Source organism: Sapajus apella, unplaced genomic scaffold (assembly GCF_009761245.1).
Source record: "Sapajus apella isolate SASKATOON/1434 unplaced genomic scaffold, GSC_monkey_1.0 scaffold19, whole genome shotgun sequence".
NCBI lineage: Eukaryota > Metazoa > Chordata > Mammalia > Primates > Cebidae > Sapajus > Sapajus apella.
The window spans coordinates 10,854,996-10,874,666 of NW_022436959.1; the positions used below are offsets into that span (position 1 = coordinate 10,854,996).

The 19,671-nt window shown below is 41.7% G+C and overlaps 1 long non-coding RNA gene across 2 annotated transcripts in view; it reads right to left on the bottom strand.

Annotated features, from left to right (window-relative positions):
• LOC116557450 overlaps positions 1–16,612 on the bottom strand; it is a 100,264-nt gene extending 83,652 nt beyond the window's left edge. The window contains exons 1-2 of one of the 2 annotated variants that reach the window (XR_004271525.1): positions 15,554–16,611; positions 14,296–14,405 (exon numbers count right to left, since the gene is read on the bottom strand). This is a non-coding gene — a long non-coding RNA (uncharacterized LOC116557450). Of the gene's footprint in view, positions 1–14,295; positions 14,406–15,553 lie in introns of both variants that reach the window. The other variant, XR_004271526.1, reaches the window with a different exon arrangement.
• Positions 16,613–19,671: the final 3,059 nt, after the last annotated feature.

Here is a 19,671-nt window from a genome sequence, read left to right on the forward strand (position 1 = left end):
TTCATTGGAATAGTATGCAGCCACTGAAGGGTGTATTGGTTGGTCCAGGCTACTATAACAAAATACCACAGACTGGTATTTATAAACAGAAATGTATTTCTTGACGGTTCTGGAAGTCCCAGATCAAAGCCCAGCAGGCAGTTTCCGGTGAAGGATCTCTTCCTACCATGCAGATGCCTGTGTATCCTCACCCAGGCTGAGAGTCTCTCTAGTGTCTCCTCCTAGAAAGACAGGAATCCTCTTGAATCCGGGCCCCATCTGTGTCACCTCCTTTAACCTTAATCACTTCCATAAAGGCACTGTCTCCAAATACAGTCACGTTTCGGCTTAGGGCTTCAACATATGGATTTTGGAGCAAATACTATTCAGTCCATAGCAGAGGGATAGTATCAAAGACTTTTTAATGAGAAAATACCTATGCTATATAATGTTAAATAGAAAACAAGATTATCATACAAAATTATATAACCAGTATGATCCCATTTCTAATACATCAAAATCTACTATCAAGAAAGACTCTATAAACGATCTTATCCTTAATTGTAAATTGGTAGATTATTTTAGCTTGCAGCCTGCACTAATTTTTTTTTAGTACACTTAATAATATCTCCTATACTTACTTTAAGAAAGCCAAGATTGCGCCACTGCACTCAAGCTTGGGTGAGAGTGACACCCTGTCTCAAAAAAAAATATATATATATTGCTATAGTGAAACAACATGTGTAGTTCACATCTCATCCGAGGGGAGAACATTATCTTTTACTCAGTAAAAATGTGCTGACTGATCGTTATCTCCCATAGCACTTCCCATAGTAGGTGTTCAAAATGAACAAATTTAATCAACATGCATCAAATTAGCTATCTCTTCCTAAGAAAACTTGAGGAAATCAATACCCAAATGATGAAGTATTTTGTAAATTCTAAAGCAATAGCTGATCCTGATCATTTTCTTTCTCTGCTAAGCCATTACAGCATCCCAGGCCTGAAGTATATTATGTGTTATCGCTTTATAATGTATTTAGAACTCAACAGACTCCCCTTCCCCTCACCTCACCATTAGATGATCCACATAGTTCAAATTTTGTGTCAAGCAAATTAAGGTGTTATTTTATTATCCAAAGTAATTGTTTCTGGATTAAAAGGCCATTATGCTGAAATGGTTATGTTGGTGATTATGCCGTTAAGAGTGTGGGGCTAACTATTGGTTTAGCTGAATGCCCGTGTTCGTGAAAGTCTTCTTTCAGCTCTCCTGTACGTGGCAAATCATTCTTAACTGGGTACTCCAAATGGTCTGTGTGCCTCAGATGTACTTTATTAAGGCATTAACACATTGAAGCCCCTCCCCTAATTCCCCAATCGACCATTAATTAACAGTGTAAGAAGAAAGAACCAGGTCCCCCATTGTGATGGCTGAGATGAAACCTTTCAGCAGTAATGGTACTCAGAACCAGATAGTCATTGGATAAGCTCTCTTCATCACATCAAATATGCCATCAGAGAGGGGGGAAGGGACTGTTAGAACAGTGCTTTTATTACAAACATATTTTTAAACCTCTGCCAAGTATAAATAGTTTTTCAAAAGCTTCAAGGAATCTCAACATTGCAAGGAATTTTGAGACAGACTTATTAGCTTGGCCTTTAAACAGCTCCCATATCTGATGGCCCACTATGTGCTAAGTGCTATGTCAGACGATTCAATGCTTACAAATCGCTTCAAGATTTCCTATTGTATACATGTGGGAAAAGGAGCTTAGGAAGAAGAATCTACCCAAAGCCTCACAGCAACTTGTAAGCTGTGTCAAAGATCCATTTGGGTTTGTCTTTTAAGACACCGGCTTCTATCACTTACCAATTCCCTAAAACCACAGCAATCTAGCTCCAAGCTTACATGTTAGGCCACACGTAGGTCTACACACATACCTTAGAACCATGTGGTTATCATAAGCCAACAAAACCCTGTAAAATTCCCCAGAAATAAACTTTACAAGAAACAGGCAAAATCTATTTGTGATCACACATACACACACACACACACACACACACACACACACAAGAATGCTTCAACAAAGGTTTGAGCAATTTGAGAAATCATGTCTTTTCTTATATTATCACAAAGGTGACTCAGAATTATAAAAAAGCCAATTCTCCCCCAAGTTAATTTATAAATTTATGTAAACATATATTGTGTAAGTTACATAATTCTAATGAAAGTCTCAACAGGATCTTTCGTGAAACTTTGAAAAATAATTTTAAAGTTTATCTGGAAGAATAAACATTCAAGAATAGTCAAGAAAATTCTAAACACGAAGAGTAATGAGATAATAAAACGTGTGGTGCTGGCACAGAAATACACAGACCAACCGAATGACCATGGTAGGGCCCAGAGAGTATGTGTAGACATTTAGTACATAATCAAAGTAGCATTTTACATCAGTGGGACAAAGATAAATTATTCAAGAAATGGGAAATGGTTTTCATACATAGACAAAAAGAAATTATCTTGAAAAAACTAGCCATTTGTAAAAAGTAAACGGATCTGGATCCCAGCTTTATTCTTTCCACTGCATTAAATTCCAGTGGGATCGAGGCCGGGCGCAGTGGCTCACGCCTGCAATCCCAGCACTTTGGGAGGCCAAGGTGGGCGGATCACAAGGTCAAGAGATTGAGACCATCCTGGCCAACATGGTGAAACCCTGTCTCTACTAAAAATATAAAAATCACCTGGGCATGGTGGTGTGCGCCTGTAGTCCCAGCTACTTGGGAGGCCGAGGCAGGAGAATCACTTGAATAAAGGAGGTGGAGGCTGCAGTGAGCCGAGATCGTGCCACTGCATTCCAGCCTGGTGACAGAGTGAGACTTTGTCTCAAAAAAAATTCCAGTGGGATCAACACTTTAAATGTGAAACTTGGAAAAATGGAAAAGTATGGGAGAAAAACACATGAAGATTTTTATTATCCAGGGAAATGACAGTCTTTCTTATCATAAGTCAAAGGCCAGAAATGAAAAGAGAAAAACCTGATAAATTTTTTTATAAAAAATGTAAAACTCCTATATTTAAAAAAAGCTAATGACAATCTCAGAAAAATATTTGCAACAAATAAGACTTTAAGGGGTTAATATCACTAATCTTAAAGAGTATATAAAATACTTTCTTCTTTCTATATATACACACACACATATATATACATTGTGTGTGTGTATATATATGTGTGTGTGTGTATACGTATATACACACACACACATACATATACATATATATGTATATGTGTATATACGTATACACACACATATATATACATATATATGTATATATACACACATATGTATGTTTTTGTTTGTTTTTTTCAAGACAGAGTCTTGCTCTGTTGTCCAGGCTGGAGTGCAATGGTACAATCTCAACTCACTGCCACCTTCCCCTCCCGGGTTCAAGCAATTCTTCTGCCTCAGCCTCCCAAGCAGCTGGACTTACAGGCATGTGTCACCATACCAAGCTACTTTTTGTATTTTTAGTAGAGACGGGGTATCACATGTTGGCAGGCTGATCTTGAACTCCTGACCTGGCGATGTACCACCTCAGCCACCCAAAGTGCTAGGATTACAGTCATGAGCCACTACACCCAGCCTTTTCTCTATATTCCAACATTTTTTTTTTTACAATAAGCCTATGCCATTTTTCTATAGAGGAAAAAAATAAGCCTGTTTTAATTTTTAAAAATAAATATTTGCTTAACCATACCTACTACCTCCAGCATGTAATTCCCAAAATGTAAAGGAACTAACCAACAACTTTAGATCAAATAATCACAACCCCTAATCAAAGTTCTAAAAGTTCTCAAAGTTGGATGGGCTTACGAATCACCCAGGGAAGTTTTACTGCTTTTTCAAGGGTAGAAAAATTTGCCTTTAAAATTGAACATATATCATGATGTATCAAGTCTGCTAACCTCACTTTGAAAACTATTTTAGTAATATATTCAATCATGGAACATTTAAAACTGCAAAAAAAAGTATGGGAGACTACCTCTGAATTTACCAGATATACAAATACCCAGTGCTTCCTCAATATACCCATGTAACAAACATGCACATGTACCCCCTGAATCTAAATTTAAAAAAGAAAAAAGAAAGAAATGCCCAGTGCTTCTTAAAGCAGCTACAATGGCCATTGAAGAATTGCTTTCTCTGTCTTACAGTTTTGGTGGTCCCTTAAGATCGGATGTTAAAAGGTTGATGCCAAATGAAATTTACTGTTTTGAAATTTCACCCTCAAGATGTCTTGCATTTTGTGCTGGGAAAACAATTACTTGATACGACACTGAACTCTCTGTAGCTCCATAGTATAAAATATGTGGTTGTGTCTTCCCGGTTAAGTGACTTTTACAGAAACTCAGTCTTCCATGTGCAATTTTAATTTCATTTGCTGAAGATGTTATGTGTTTTCTAAGGTAGAAAGAAAATCTGATTCTTCCTTGGAATCTTCCTGCTTCACTTCGACAATCTGATTTTTTCATAAAACTTGGAATGATCTTTGCAAGTGTCTATTGGGCTCTTGTTCCCACTCTATTTCCTCCTCTATGTTAGGAGCTACACAGGTTTTTAACATTGAGACACTAGTACAGTTCATTAGGTATATATGTGACATATTCAAAGCTATCTCTTTAGATTTGAAACTGATGATTTCAAGTTAATTGATGACATCTCCAGAATTAAATGCAGTTGACTTTGAGAGATCTTCCTATGACTGTGTTTTTCAAACAACATGAAAGCATTAGAGATTGATCATTTTTAAAATTTGTTTCCCCTTTTTACAACTTCTGGTGAAAAGCAGTCAGTCAGGTCCTATCACCTACACATTTAGGCTTGCAATGATTTCTCTCCTTGTACATAGGTATCATCGAACTAGATAAAAACAATTCTGAGGCTGGGCATGGTGGCTCACGCCTGTAATCCCAACACTTTGGGAGTCCAAGGTGGGCGGATCCCCTGAGGTTGGGTGTTCAATACCAGCCCGGCCAACATGGAGAAACCCTGTCTCTACTAAAAATACAAAATTAGCCAGGCATGGTGGCACATGCCTGTAACCCCAGCCACTCAGGAGGCTAAGGCAGGAGAATTGCTTGAACCCAGGAAGTGGAGGTTGAGGTGAGCCAAGATCATGCCATTGCACTCCAGCCTGGGCAACAAGAGCAAAACTTCGTCACAAATTAATAAATAAATAATTCTGGAATCATTTTATTGTTTATATAACATTAGGTCATTCCTTTCTTCCTTCTTCACTCATTCATTTGATCAGTTCTTATTGAGCATCTGGATATGGTCCAGTTACTTTGCAAGATCACAAGCATAGTAACACTTTTGGGACTCTAATTGTGATTGACCCAATAGTTTCCTAAGTTTTTCCAAGAAGGAGCCAAACGCCACAACTGCAGCATAGCTCCAGAAATATCAACTAAACAACTATTGTGATATTAGTTTCAATAATCTTGGTAAATTGCCAGGAAAATGTCTCACCAACTGGGGACTATCAACCATCATTACTTTCATCTGGTGCTCATGGCCCCAGATGGGTACTTTTGGGTCTCCTGGTCTTTACTGATGTAGAAACACTTAAGTTTCCTGACACCCAATGATATGTATGACATACTTTGTTAGTAGCTCTCTTGATACTGGTAGAGGGACATGCCCTTTCACAATGAACATTCTTCCAAAACAATCTTTGGTAGTAATCTGGGAGTTAATTATGGATGAAGAATTCTGCTGTCTGAACAAAAACTGTAGGTCCCCAAAATCCTGACAGTAATTTGGGATTGGCACCTGCTCACCCACACAGTAAGAGCCCTCTCTAGTCATACTACCAATAATAACCCTGTGCTGCCCTTGGATTTTTGAGGAAATCAGAAATTTATTCTCACCGGCCAGTCCTTGCTCCATGCCAATGAAAATATCAAATTTGGTTCCATCAGGAGTCCCCCTGGAGGTGTCAGCCATGGATTCCACATGCAAGGTGATCTTATAGGAAGCTATTTTGGAAATCCCCAATATCACCATGAGACAGATGGCTTGACTGCGAGGTTTTAGCAGAGCCTGTTAGACCTCTCACTTTCCTTTGCAAAATCAAAGACTCTAGTGACTGACAGGGCTGGCAAGGCATCCTTCTTCAGTAAATCAAAAAATTCACCAAACTCCCTTATTTTAGGTGAGTCATGGTCACAAGAGATGTTATGATGGCACATGTTTGGTCTTATGGGCTATCTGCTTGTGTTTATTTTGTTTGCTTCTAGATAGCCTCAAATACCACTTGGAAAGGCTATGTCTAAGGAGGGACTATGTAAAGTTCATCTGAAAGTCAGCACAAACTTTAAACAAGTCCTTCATTGTTTTGGGCAAGGTGGGCTTGGTAATAATTCTCAAAGAGTACTGGTGTCAGCTTGAAGGGAGGTCTCTAATCAATAGGTCACAGGGTTCTCTCTATCTTTAGACACTGCCTCAGTCAGAATGTTTCTCTTTGCCACAGAGGAGGACATGATGGCAAGCTTATCACGTCCAATAAAATTCATTCAGCATGTGAATCCCAAGAAGGAGGACACTTGACATCCAATTCTGCAATGTACTTCAGAGAAACCATTTAAGCAATGTCTGTTCAACTTCCAGAGTAGAGACAGGATTCAGCTGCATCTAAAGAGTAATTACCAGAAGATTTCTATGTCCTGCTTTTCACTTTTCTTAATTTTTTTTTTTTTTTTTTGGAGATGGAGTTTCGCTCTTGTTACCCAGGCTGGAGTGCAATGGCGCGATCCCGGCTCACCGCCACCTCCGCCTCCTGGGTTCATGCAATTCTCCTGCCTCAGCCTCCTGAGTAGCTGGGATTACAGGCACGCGCCACCATGCCCAGCTAATTTTTTTGGTAGTTTTAGTAGAGACAGGGTTTCACCATGTTGACCAGGATGGTCTCGATCTCTTGACCTCGTGATCCACCCGCCTTGGCCTCCCAAAGTGCTGGGATTACAGGCTTGAGCCACCGCGCCCGGCCCACTTTTCTTAATTTTCACTAGTATCCTCTTCTTTTCCTTTTTTCCCCTTTTTTTCTTGTATTTCTTTCCTTTTCTATTTTGCCAAAAGGTGTATGAAGTCTTTGAGGTCACAGTAAGTGCCGATGGTTGTTAGTTCTGGCAAATTATAAGCAGCAGCCCCTTACTACCATAGTAAAGGAATACTCTTAGGTATTACACAATGCTCCCCAGTAGGCAGATTAAAAGATAAAATCCTTTCAGGCAAGTTCAAGTCCTATGGCTCAAAAGCCATAAGATTTTTGAGCTCATAAAATATTGATCTACCCATTTTACAAATGAGGCACATTAAAGGTATGGGATGTTCATGGCTTACCAGTGCCCCACTACAATTCAGATACAGGGCCTGAAAGGGAACCCCCATTCCTTCCCTATGTCTCTCCCTTACACTCCTGGCACCTTGTAAGCAGGAAGCATGTGCCCTCCTGCTCTCCTTTCTCCCTGACACACAACCCAAGTGCCATTCACATGAGCAAGAATAGAGAAAAAAAAGTGAAAAGAAATGAACAAAGACTCCAAGAAATATGGGATTATGTGAAAAGACCTAATCTACATTTGATAGGTGTAACTGAATGTGACAGAGAGAATGAATCCAAGCTGGAAAACACTCTTCAGGATATTATCCAGGAGAACTTCCCCAACCTAGCAAGGCAGGCCAACATCCAAGTCCAGGAAATACAGAGAACACCACAAAGATATTCCTCAAGAAGAGCAATCCCAAGGCACATAATCGTCAGGTTCACCAGAGTTGAAATAAAGGAAAAAATGATAAGGGCAGCAAGAACGAAAGGTTGGGTTACCCACAAAGGGAAGCCCATCAGACTCACAGCAGATCTCTTCACAGAAACCCTACAAGCCAGAAGAGAGTGGGGGCCAATATTCAACAACCTTAAAGAAAAGAACTTTCAACCTAGAATTTCATATCCAGCCAAACTAAGCTTCATAAGCGAAGGAGAAAGAAAATCCTTTATTGACAAGCAATTGCGGAGAGATTTCATCACCACCAGGCTTGCCTTACAAGAGCTCCTGAAATAAGCACTAAACAAGGAAAGAAACAACCAGTACCAGCCACTCCAAAAATGTACCAAATGGTAAAGACCATCAACACAATGAAGAAAATGTGTCAACTAACGGGCAAAACATCCAGCTAGCATCAAAATGGCAGGATCAAATTCACACATAACAATATTAACCTTAAATGTAAATGGACTAAATGCCCCAGTGAAAAGACACAGACTGGCAAATTGGATAAAAAGTCAAAACCCATCAGTGTGCTGTATTCAGGAAACCCATCTCACATGCAAGGACACACATAGGCTCAACATAAAGGGATGGAGGAAGACTTATCAAGCAAATGGAGAGCAAAAAAAAAAAAGGAGGAGTTGCAATACTAGTCTCTGATAAAATGGACTTTAAACCAACAAAGATCAAAAGAGACAAAGAAGGGCATTACATAATGGTAAAGGGATCAATGCAACAAGAAGAACTAATGATCCTAAATATATATGCACCCAATACAGGAGCACCCAGGTATATAAAGCAAGTTCTTAATGACCTACAAAGAGACTGAGACTCCCAAACAATAATAGTGGGAGACTTTAACACTCCACTGTCAATATTAGATCAACGAGACAAAAAATTAACAAGGATATCCAGGACTTGGAACTCAGATCTGGACCAAGCGGACCTAATAGACATTTACAGAAATCTCCACCCCCAATCCACAGAATATACATTCTTCTCAGCACCACAGGGCACCTACTCTAAAACTGACCATATAATTGGAAATAAATCACTCCTCAGTAAATGCAAAAGAACGGAAATCATAATAAACAGTCTCTCAGACCACAGGGCAATCAAATTAGTACTCAGAATTAAGAAACTAACTCAGAACCCCACAACTTCATGGAAACTGAACAACTGGCTCCTGAATGTCAACTGGATAAACAATGAAATTAAGGCAGAAATAAAGATGTTCTTTGAAACCAATGAGAATGAAGACACAACGTACCAGAATCTCTGGGACACACTTAAAGCAGTGTCTAGAGGGAAATTTATAGCAATAAATGCCCACCAGAGAAGTGAGGAAAGATCTAAAATCGACATCTTATCATCAAAATTGAAAGAGCTAGAGGAGCAAGATCAAAAAAACTCAAAAGCTGGCAGAAGACAAGAAATAACTAAGATCAGAGCAGAATTTAAGGAGACAGAGACACAAAAAATCCTTCAAAAAATCAATAAATCCAGGAGCTGTTTTTTTGAACAGGTCAACAAAATAGACCACTAGCCAGATTAATAAAAAGGAAAAGGGAGAAGAATCAAATAGATGCAATAAAAAACAAAAAAAGGGGATATCACCACTGACTCCGCAGAAATACAAACCACAATCAGAGATTACTACAAACAACTCTATGCACATAAACCAGTAAACCTGGAAGAAATGGATAAATTCCTGGACACTTGCACCCTCCTAAGCCTAAACCAGGAAGAAGTTGAAACCTTGAATAGACCAATGACAAGGGCTGAAGCTGAGGCAGCAATTAATAGCCTACCAACCAAAAAAAGTCCAGGTCCACATGGATTCACAGCTGAAATCTACCAGACATACAAAGAGGAACTGGTACCATTCCTTCTGAAACAATGCCAAACAATCCAAAAAGAGGGAATCCTTCCAAAATCATTTTATGAGACCAACATCATCCTGATACCAACACCCAGCAGAGACTCAACAAAAAAAGAAAACTTCAGGCCAATATCCATGATGAACATCCATTTAAAAATCTTCAATAAAACACTGGCAAACTGATTGCAACAGCACATCAAAAAGCTTATCCATCACGATCAAGCAGGCTTCATTCCTGAGATGCAAGGCTGGTTCAACATACGCAAGTCTATAAATGTAATCCACCACGTAAAGAAAACCAAAGACAAAAACCCACATGATTATCTCAACAGATGCACAGAAGGCCTTTGACAAAATTCAACAGCACTTTATGCTAAAAACTCTCAATAAACTAGGTATCGAAGGAACATATCTCAAAATAATAAAAGCTATTTACATCACACCTACAACCAATATCATACTGAATGGGCAAAAACTGGAAGCATTCCCTTTGAAATCCAGCACTAGACAAGGATGCCCTCTCTCACCACTCCTATTCAATACAGTATTGGAAGTTCTAGCCGGAGCAATTAGAAAAGAAAAAGAAATAAAGGATATTCAATTAGGAAAAGAGGAAGTCAAATGGTCTCTATTTGCAGACAACATGATTGTATATTTGGAAGACCCTATCATCTCAGTCCAAAATCTCCTTAAACTGATAAGCAACTTCAACAAAGTCTCAGGATACAAAATCAATGTGCAGAAATCGCAAGCATTTCTATACACCAATAACAGACTGAGAGCCAAATCATGAGCTAACTCCCATTCACAATTGCTACAAAGAGAATAAAATACCTAGGAATACAACTAACAAAGGATGTAAAGGACCTCTTCAAGAACTACAAACCACTGCTCAAGGAAGTAAAAGAGGACACAGACAAATGGAGAAACATTCCATGCTCATGGTTAGGAAGAATCAATATCGTGAAAATGGCCATACTGCCCAAAGTAATTTATACATTCAGCACTATTCCCATCAAGCTACCAATGACCTTCTTCACAGAACTGGAAAAAACCACCTTAAACTTCATATGGAACCAAAAGAGAGCCTGCATAGCCAAGACAATCCTAAGCAAAAAGAACAAAGCCAGAGGCATCACACTACCTGATTTCAAATTATACTACAAAGGTACAGTAATCAAAACAGCATGGTACTGGTACCAAAACAGAGATATAGACCAATGGAACAGAACGGAGGCCTTGGAGGCAACACCACACATCTACAACCATCTGATTTTTGACAAACCTGACAAAAACAAGCAATGTGGAAAGGATTCCCTGTTTAATAAATAGTGTTGGGAAAACTGGCTAGCAGTGCGCAGAAAGCAGAAACTGGACCCCTTTCTGACACTTTATGCTAAAATTAACTCCTGATGGATTAAAGGCTTAAACATACAACCTAACACCATAAAAACCCTAGAAGAAAATCTAGGCAAAACCATTCAGGACATAGGCATAGGCAAAGACTTCATGACTAAAACACCAAAAGTATTGGCAACAAAAGCTGAAATAGACAAATGGGACCTAATTAAACTCCAGAGCTTCTGTACAGCGAAAGAAACAATCATTAGAGTGAACCAGCAACCAACAGAATGGGAAAAAATTTTTGCAATCTACCCATCTGACAAAGGGCTAATATCCAGAATCTACAAAGAACTAAAACAAATTTACAAGAAAAAAACAAACAAACCCATCCAAAAGTGGGAGAAGGATATGAACCGACACTTTTCAAAAGAAGACATATATGAGGCCAACAAACATATGAAAAAATGCTCATCATCACTGATTATTAGATAAATGCAAATCAAAACTACATTGAGACACCACCTCACACCAGTTAGAATAGCAATCATTAAAAACTCTGGAGACAACAGATGCTGGAGAGGATGTGGAGAAATAAGAACACTTTTCACTGTCAGTTGGAGTGTAAACTAGTTCAACCATGGTGGAAGACAGTGTGGCGCTTCCTCAAGGACCTAGAAATAGAAATTCCCTTTGACCCAGCAATCCCATTACTGGGTATATACCAAAAGGATTATAAATCATTCTATTATAAAGACACATGCACACGTATGTTCATAGTAGCACTGTTTACAATAGCAAAGACCTGGAACCAACCCAAATGCCCATCAACGATAGACTGGACAAGGAAAATGTGGCACATATACACCATGGAATACTATGCAGCCATAAAAAATGATGAGTTTGTGTCCTTTGCAGGGACATAGATGAATCTGGAAACCATCATTCTCAGCAAACTGACACAAGAACAGAAAATCAAACACCGCATGTTCTCACTCATAGGTGGGTATTGAACAATGAGAACACATGGACACAGGGAGGGGAGCATCACAGACTGGGGTCTGTTGGTGGGGGCCAAGGGAGGGACAGGTCGGGGGTGGGGAGGTCAGGGAAGGATAACATGGGAAGAAATGCCAGATGTAGCTGATGGGGGGTTGGAGGCAGCAAACACATTGCCATGTGTGTGTACCTATGCAACAATCCTCCATGATTTGCACATGTACCCCAGAACCGAAAGTACAATTAAAAAAAAAAAACATTAACATGGAGCTGAAAAGCTCCTATAGCCCAGTGGCAACATAGCCATCATAATGTTGTAGAGCAATTACCTTTTGAAAAATAAATTAGTGTAGCCTAAGGGTACAGTGTTTATAAAGCCTACAACAGTGTACAGAATGTCCTAGACCTTCACATTCACTCACTACTCACTCAACTCACCCAAGCAACTTCTAGACCTGCAAACTCCATTCATGTTAAGTGCCCTATACAGGTGTATTTTTTTTTTTTTTTACCTTTTAGACTGTATTTTTACTGTACCTTTTCTATGTTTAGACACACAAATACTCACCATTGTGTCACAATTGCCTATATTGTTTTTGTTTTGTTTTGTTTATTGTTTTTATTTTGTTTTTGTTTTTGAGATGGAGTCTTGCTTTCTCCCCTAGGAATGCAGTGGCACCATCTCTGTTCACTGCAACTTCCGCCTCCCAGGTTCCCATGATTCTCCTGCCTCAGCCTCCAAAGTAGCTGGGACTACAGGGGGCGCCATCAAGCCCAGCTAATTTTTGTGTTTTAAGTAAAAACGAGGTTTCACCATGTTGGCCAGGCTGGTCTTGAAGGCCAGCCTCGGCATCCTAAAGTACGGGGATTACAGGCGTGAGCCACTGTGCCGGGCCAATTGCCTTCAGCGTTCTGTTACAGTACCATGCTGTACAGGTTTGTAAACTAGGAGCAATAGGTTATACCATATAACCTAGGTGTGTAGTGGGTTACACTGTGTAAGTTTGTACAAGTACACTCTATGATATTTGTGCAACGATTACGTCGCCTAACAATACATTTCTCTGAACATACTCCCATCATTAAAAGATGCATGACTATATATATTTGTATGCCTTTTTAACTTCCTGGAAGAATATACAAAAATATTAATAGTGCCTGTAACAGTGAATGGTATGGAAGGAAGGAAGGAAGGAAGGAATGGGGGGAGGAAGGGAGGGAGGGAGGGAGGAAGGAAGGAAGGAGAGGATTCTTTTTTTATTTCATACAGTTCTGTAGTGTTTGAATTATTTTCATTGAATATATTATTTTCATTATTTTTAAAAGCGTCTTCTTCCCACCTTATTGTCTTGTCTATTTCAGCCTAGCCAACTAGATTTTCTCAGGACTGAGTTTATTTCTCAGGACTGAGTATTTTAACTCTTGTCTCAAGCTCATTTGCATCTATCTCCCAAGATTATTCTTCCCAAACCACTTCAGGTTTGAGTATGACGTTTCCTAGGTCTTTAACTTATGATTAACCAAATGAAACTATCAATAGATGGACCCCCTAATCCAGGTGTTGAACTGCAAAAATGACATTTTGGGGAGTGAGGAGATGCTAACTCAATTGTGTCAGTTGAAACATCAACAAACATTAGCAATGCCACATTGTCATGAAGCGGAAGGTCAAAGATCCATACATCCTTCACTGGGCGGCATGATGGGACTTAACTGGGGCAGTTCCGGTTCTGCCATTAGGACCACGAGCACTCCAATCTCAATGAAAGTGTATAAGACACTGCCATTAACCCCGGATCATTGCCACGATAGACCCAAACAACTCCAGTCTATCGTGTCAATGTGTATTTGGGGAGTCTTTAACACATGGATCGTTGGCGAGCTGCGCCATAAGAGCCCTGTAGGAGCTGCGGCCGTGTATGGAATCAATGCACACCCGGGGACTCCCCGATGCCCGGATCATTTGCAGTGTATCGTGTCAATGCATACTCCGGGAGCCCTTACTCCAAAGCTTGAGTGCGGAGGAACAGTGTACACCAAAAATACTTATGAAATAGTTGTTACAGTGCATAGACAATATTCACTTTTCCAAATGGCATGTCAGCAAGTTTAATGTGCCACAAATAACTCCTAAAAGGCACAAAACACTCCTAGAGGCCCACCTTCACACATGAATGGTTGGCCCATGGAATTGTGGCATGGCTGTGGGGGAGTGTGAGTCTTTTAAATGAACAAAGGGAAAAGAAACAGACATCTGCTACTTACTGTCGTCAGGGTTTTCAGCAGAATCCCAAACACCTCCTAATTATTTTCCTGGGCGTTTGATGTTTAAGATACAAGGACCTTCCCTCCATCCCTGCCCTGTTCCAAAGCACCTGCAGAGCAAGGTGAGAGGGCAAGGTTAGAACATGGGTTGGATTGGGTCTTAAGAGCAGTCCCATAGAAATATAATGTGAGTCAATCCAAGCACTTTGGAGGCCAAGGCGGGCGGATCACCTGAGGTCGGGAGTTCAAGACCAGCCTGGACAACATGGTGAAACCCGGTCTTTAAAAAAAATAAATAAATAAAATTTAAATAAAAAAAAAAGAAAGAAATATAATGTGAGCCACGTGACTAAATTTAAATGTTCTTTGTAGCCACATTTTTTTAAAAAAGAACCAGATTTAATTCATGATACTTTATTTCACCCTATATACCGAAAATATTATCATTTCAATATGCGATAAGGGTTGTTTTTAAATGATGAATAAGCAAGTTCACATTCTTTTTTTCATAGTCTTCTTTACAATGGAGTGTGTATTTCCCACTTGGAAAACATCTTGGTCTGGCCTGGCCACGCTGCAAGCGCTCAGCAGCCTCTTGTGGTCATGGCTGCCCCAGTGAGGAGCACGGTTGCAGAGGCCCAGGAAAACCAACCGGAGGAGCATGGGTGTTCACTGCCTTCCTTCACCCACTCCAGGCAGTTTCAACCACCTTTCCGCCTCATTTCCTCACCCGGGCAGCCTTTTTCTCAGCAGCCTGACAGAATAGCTGTGTGCTGGGTTTCTGAAATCATAAAAATGACCACAGATATGCATTCGGAAAGAGGGCTGAAAACTCCTCTAGGCCCAAACGGTAATGCCAGTACTAGGTCATCGTTCCTAGAGATGTGGATGAAGGGAGAGCTAGGGGCCCCTCCCGAAGGAAAGAGGGGGCGGCCTTGCTGCAGCCGCAAACTTCACCAAACCTGCCGCCAGCGCACCGCCCGGGGTGAAGGGTACCGGCGTGCGGGGACGCAGAAGGGTGGCTGGTTTCTGGAGCTAAGTCTGGCGGGACACAAAAGACTAGGGAAAGGAGAGGGAGACGGAGACAAAGGCGCGGGGGAGGACAGGGAGGCGCGCGGTCGCGGGCGAAGCGGGGATGCGGGGCGGGCGCGCGCAGCCCGGGACTCCCGGGACCCGCGGGCGGGAGCAGGCGGAGCGGGCAGGGCGATTTGAATATCAGGCTCTGCCACACTCGGGACGCTGCTGACAACTTCATTACCTCCGCATATAAAAATGACTGCCGGGGAATGCAAATAGCTCGCCCGTCTCAGCCGCCTGCCCCCGTTCCGCTGCCGGCTGCAGGCGGAGGCCAGGAGAGCCGCGGCAGCCCGAGGCGCAGACGCGCCCTGTCCAACGTAATGAACTGCTGCGCCGCGGCTCCGCCCACGCCCCCGCGCCCGCGCCGCCGAGCCCGGCCGGGAGGGGGAGCCGGCCCGGTGCGGGAGGGGGCAGGGGGCAAGGGGCAGGGGCGCGCGGCCGGGCGCGGTTCCGAGGTCGGCGTTGCTAGTCAGTGTCGGCGCGAGCCCTGCCTCTAGACTCTGTCATCCAGTTAATGCTGTGAAAATGCCAGGGAAGTAGAGTGCTCGGTGGGCTCCACTCGTGACCGCGAACCCTGACGGAAAATAGGGACCCCCGGCCTCCGTCCCGCGCGGCCTGGTGATTAAATTGGACGCCAGCCTCCCGGCGCCGCGCTGTCGCCTCTCGGGCAAGCCGGCGAGGGGCGTGCGGCGCCATACTCTCCAGGCCTGCGGCCACACGGAGGAGGCTGAGTCGCTGTGCAGGACCCGCCTCCCGAACCCCCGGCCTTGCTGAGCTCCCCTTGTGGCCACCGAGGCCAGCCGCGTGCGAAGGGGAACGCAGGCTTGGCGGCGCCTTCTCCTTGCCCTAGCTCCCTCTTTGGCAGGAAGTCACCTCCTGCCTTCTCATAGCTCCCCCTGTCACATTTGGGCCCCTTGTGAACTTCTCGAGGGGAGGAGCTAGGTCACTTTTATTAATAATATCAATAACGACAATAGTAAACATCTGAGGACTATTCTATGCAAGGCACTGTGCCAACTGCTTACCTACATTATGTTTATCACAGCGACCTTATTGCTGTCCTGGAAACCCAGGCTTAGCAGAGCCTTTCAAGGGGCCCTGGATAACCCAGCTAGGATGAGAGGGCGCACAGATGAGAACCCAGGCCCCTCTGCACTCTCAATCACTCTGCAGTATTTTCCGAGTCCTTCTGACAGCTCACATAACTGTCCCACACCCGTTTCTTCCCCTGCCGCCCCCACCCATCTTATGCCAGCCCCAGACCCCATTCCCTCCCTCTCCTTGGCCCAGAAGTAAATCCGAAGTAGTCTAAATCTGTTATGACTAACCCTTCCCTTGCCCAGGCATTGGCTTAGAAAAAGAGCATGTGACCAGTCCTGGCCAAGGCCAAGTGAGGGGACATGTGCTGGGGTTTTCTAGGAAATGCTTCCTTGCTCTAAAAAAAGACACCCATAGAAGCGATTCCAGTTTCTTCTGCTTTATAATGTGTATCCACCACCTGGTAACCATGGAGGAGCCAGGGAACAAAATCTTTGCAGAGATTTACAAGGTTAAGTGAGCTAACTCAAGGGTTAAAGTTTAGGAGAATCATGTTTTAGTCTTATCTCTATCTGCGATGAAGTCATGCTGCCTCGTGTTTATTCAGGGACATATTTAAAGTTAACTCCTTTTTGAAACAAAACAAGACGTAAAGATGTAAACAAGGAAAACTCCAGAAATTTGCTCTTGTCCCCATTAAAGAGTGTCTGGTTCTAGGTACTTCAATGGAACCTCTCACTTCCAGCTTCTCTTCCTGGGCACTCACCTCTAACTCATTCAGCCTCGAGGCTCTAAGCCGCTTTTTTCCCCCAGCTCCCTTTTCCCTCAAAACAAATCTTTGCCTACACAGGCAAGGCATCTCTTCCCTCCAGGAACATCAGAACCCCCTTCTAACCATCCTGCACCCACACACCCAGGCGTCTGAGCTTGACTGCCTTTGAAATGTTTACTGGCCTTCAAATAGTCTATCTGAAGAATTTGCATCTTGTTCTTTGGGAAAATCAGGCATAACCAGTCACTTACTACTGGTTTCCTGGCAGCTGTTTTAAAACAGAATCTGAATTGTAATAAAAATGGATTTTTATGGTTTCGCTAAAATCTTACACACTTTTCATGAAAATACGCCATAAAAACTATAAAAAGTATATACATACTATATGTTTTATTAATTTATGTGGAATCAATACATGGTAACTAAAATGTCTCTGTTCCCCACTGCTATGGAAAGGCAGCCCACCCTGCCGTAGCAAGACATTTAAGACCCTTCACAGTCTGCACCTAACCCAGCTCCAGCCTTATTTGTCTACTACAGTACACCACCGAATCATGCCATTGCATTTCCTTTCCCATGACATTCTCTAGAATGCCCTTGAACTCCATATCCAACTGTTCAAATACCACCGATCCGTCCAAGTCCAGATTGGATACCATCTCTTCCAAGAAGCTTTTCCCATTCCTCACATATAATTACACAAATTGAGTTACTTAGTGTTTATTTTCAGCAATATTTAGCATGTTTTATTTACTGATACCCAGTATTGTTAAAATAATGCACATTTCCAAACAGTTGGATGGCTTAAATATTACCATGCAAACAATTAAAATGAGTAATAAGTATTATCAGCAGAATTGTATAAATCTTCCTCCCATCTTAAGGCTGAGCTGTTCTCTCAGATGTGATAAAATAAAGCTTCATACACCGCTTATTTTTGTTAGGATAACTTTCATTTCAGTAATAGAAAACCTGTCTGTAGTAGCTTCAAAAACGAAGAAAATGTAGTATCGGAAGTCCCAAGGTAGCAGATGCTAAGTTTGGTTAATTCAGTGGGTCAAAAATGTTTAGTGTTGTCAAGTTCTTCTCATCTTTCTGAAACGCTGCCATCCTCAGCTTGTTGACCTTGTCCTTAACTAGTTCTCCTCAAGGTCTCAAAATGGCTGGCATAGTTCTGGGCATCACTTAAGACATGGCAAAGGCTAGCCAAAAAAGTTGACTGTTCTCTTAAATGTTTTAAGAGTGGAGAAATTATACCAAAGATCCCTCAGAAATTATACCAAAGATCCCTCGGATATTTTCTCATTGGCCAGAACCAGGGCACACAACTATCTCTAAACTACCACTGTCAAGGGAGGCAAGGTTATCAGAATTGATACTAATCAAGATTTAGCCTTGGATTATATTGGGGGTGAGAGGAACAGGGCAGGAGAGCAGGGAATTGACAGGAGAGGCAATGCCAAAACAAAAACGGAACTTTAGTCAGTTTCCCAGTCATCAATTTCTGCATCTAAACTATCCCAAAGCTTACTGGCTTCGAAAATTTTTTGGTTTTTTTCTAGAATCTGGACTGGGCTCCCAAGGAATGAGGGAGAATGGCTATTGAGTAGGCACTAAAAGCATCAGCAACATTTTTTTTTTGAGACAGAGTCTCACTCTGTTGCCCAGGCCAGGCTAGAGTGCAGTGGCGATACCTCAGCTCACTGCAACCTCTGCTTCCCTGGTTCAAGGGATTGTGTGCCTTACCCACCCTGAGTAGCTGAGACTACAGATGCATGCCACCATGCCTGGCTAATTTTTGCATTTTTAGTAGAGATGGGGTTTCACCATGTTGGTGAGGCTGGTCTCAAACACCGGACCTCAGGTGATCCGCCCGCCGCAGCATCCCAAAGTGCTGGGATTACAGGTGTAAGTCACTGTACCAAGCCAGCATCAGCAACTTATGATGGCTTATTATTTGAAGATCAAAACCCAATCACACTTTGATTATTCTCTTATTGGTTCTTTCTACCAAAAAAAAAAAGTGTTTGAAAAAATGATATATTGATGTAGTCGATAGTAAACTGATTGGCTGAACTCAACTGATAATTTTCTTAGGGGGCAGTAAAATCATGTTTGCTCTTTTGATTTGCTTTCTCCCCACTAAATAACTAGCCATGTTATGGATCCCACATAGGGTTTTTCTTTTAACAATATGAATGCTTGATGGAATTAAGCCATTTTTCCGTTAAGTTCCTTAGTTTGTAGACATCTGAGAATTAAGTCAGGAGAATAGCAAATAATTCTTTTGATTTACCAAATAATTTGATAACTGGATTATTCACCATCAGAATATTACTCTTTGAAAACATGTAAATCACAGACGAGTTTGAAGATAAAGTTATTAAATAGCCATTTCCCCCCTTGAAGGCAGATAGGAAAATTGTAACATATAGTCTTTGTTTTGTAAATGTCACTTCCTTATTCTAAATAGGCCTTCTGGTTCTCTT